We start from the raw sequence: 2119 nt of genomic DNA on the forward strand, positions 1-2119 counted from the left end.
CACTCGGCGTCGCGACGCCGTCTGCTGCTCGGTCGCCCCCAGCGGTTCTCGCAGGTGGTTTGTATCGCAGCTCTGCGGACGTGTTGGCGCGTGCGCTGTGCTGGGAGAGTTCGCTTCTGCACCCAAGTGGGGCTTTGCCCTTCTGTGGCGCTGGCGTTGGAGCTGCCGGTCACCGTAGGTGGCGCGTGTTGTTTCCCGCCGGCAATGCCACGACAGCACGCTCCCGGGCCTCTGTCGGCAGCGGCAAGCTCAGTTGGGAGCACGGGTGTTCGCACTGAAAGCGTCTACTCGCCTATCTCCGGGCGATTGCGCCTCTCTCGAACCCGACCAAGTACTTAGGACGGCGCTGCGCGCCGCCGGGACCTGAGAGGGTTTCGAGGTGTATCGTGCAGGGGAGCTCAGCCTCCTCCTGTTTGCAGAATAATTGAGCGGACGCTTGCGTGTTCGCGCGGGCCCTCGGGACACACTCCCGGGCGGCCGGCTGCTCAGCTCTCGTTGACGCAGCTCCCTGGTTGATCCTGCCAGTAGTCATATGCTTGTCTCAAAGATTAAGCCATGCATGTCTCAGTACAAGCCGCATTAAGGTGAAACCGCGAATGGCTCATTAAATCAGTTATGGTTCCTTAGATCGTACCCACGTTACTTGGATAACTGTGGTAATTCTAGAGCTAATACATGCAAACAGAGTCCCGACCAGAGATGGAAGGGACGCTTTTATAAGATCAAAACCAATCGGATTGGCTCGTCTGGTCCGTTTGCCTTGGTGACTCTGAATAACTTTGGGCTGATCGCACGGTCCTCGTACCGGCGACGCATCTTTCAAATGTCTGCCTTATCAACTGTCGATGGTAGGTTCTGCGCCTACCATGGTTGTAACGGGTAACGGGGAATCAGGGTTCGATTCCGGAGAGGGAGCCTGAGAAACGGCTACCACATCCAAGGAAGGCAGCAGGCGCGCAAATTACCCACTCCCGGCACGGGGAGGTAGTGACGAAAAATAACGATACGGGACTCATCCGAGGCCCCGTAATCGGAATGAGTACACTTTAAATCCTTTAACGAGTATCTATTGGAGGGCAAGTCTGGTGCCAGCAGCCGCGGTAATTCCAGCTCCAATAGCGTATATTAAAGTTGTTGCGGTTAAAAAGCTCGTAGTTGGATTTGTGTCCCACGCTGTTGGTTCACCGCCCGTCGGTGTTTAACTGGCATGTATCGTGGGACGTCCTGCCGGTGGGGCGAGCCGAAGGCGTGCTTGCGCGTCCCGAGGCGGACCCCGTTGAAATCCTACCAGGGTGCTCTTAGTTGAGTGTCTCGGTGGGCCGGCACGTTTACTTTGAACAAATTAGAGTGCTTAAAGCAGGCAAGCCCGCCTGAATACTGTGTGCATGGAATAATGGAATAGGACCTCGGTTCTATTTTGTTGGTTTTCGGAACCCGAGGTAATGATTAATAGGGACAGGCGGGGGCATTCGTATTGCGACGTTAGAGGTGAAATTCTTGGATCGTCGCAAGACGAACAGAAGCGAAAGCATTTGCCAAGTATGTTTTCATTAATCAAGAACGAAAGTTAGAGGTTCGAAGGCGATCAGATACCGCCCTAGTTCTAACCATAAACGATGCCAGCCAGCGATCCGCCGCAGTTCCTCCGATGACTCGGCGGGCAGCCTCCGGGAAACCAAAGCTTTTGGGTTCCGGGGGAAGTATGGTTGCAAAGCTGAAACTTAAAGGAATTGACGGAAGGGCACCACCAGGAGTGGAGCCTGCGGCTTAATTTGACTCAACACGGGAAACCTCACCAGGCCCGGACACCGGAAGGATTGACAGATTGATAGCTCTTTCTTGATTCGGTGGGTGGTGGTGCATGGCCGTTCTTAGTTGGTGGAGCGATTTGTCTGGTTAATTCCGATAACGAACGAGACTCTAGCCTGCTAACTAGTCGCGTGACATCCTTCGTGCTGTCAGCGATTACTTTTCTTCTTAGAGGGACAGGCGGCTTCTAGCCGCACGAGATTGAGCAATAACAGGTCTGTGATGCCCTTAGATGTTCTGGGCCGCACGCGCGCTACACTGAAGGAATCAGCGTGTCTTCCTAGGCCGAAAGGTCGGGGTAACCCGCTGA

The 2119-nt window shown here is 54.7% G+C and overlaps 1 non-coding gene across 1 annotated transcript in view; it reads left to right on the forward strand.

Annotated features, from left to right (window-relative positions):
• The first annotated feature begins 505 nt into the window (after window positions 1-505).
• The window catches only part of LOC126327238 (small subunit ribosomal RNA), a 1893-nt gene continuing 279 nt past the window's right edge, over window positions 506-2119 (forward strand). Inside the window, exon 1 of the ribosomal RNA XR_007561079.1 lies at window positions 506-2119. This exon is cut by the window's right edge and continues 279 nt beyond it. This is a non-coding gene — a ribosomal RNA (small subunit ribosomal RNA).

Source organism: Schistocerca gregaria, unplaced genomic scaffold (assembly GCF_023897955.1).
Source record: "Schistocerca gregaria isolate iqSchGreg1 unplaced genomic scaffold, iqSchGreg1.2 ptg001034l, whole genome shotgun sequence".
In the NCBI taxonomy this organism is placed as follows: domain Eukaryota; kingdom Metazoa; phylum Arthropoda; class Insecta; order Orthoptera; family Acrididae; genus Schistocerca; species Schistocerca gregaria.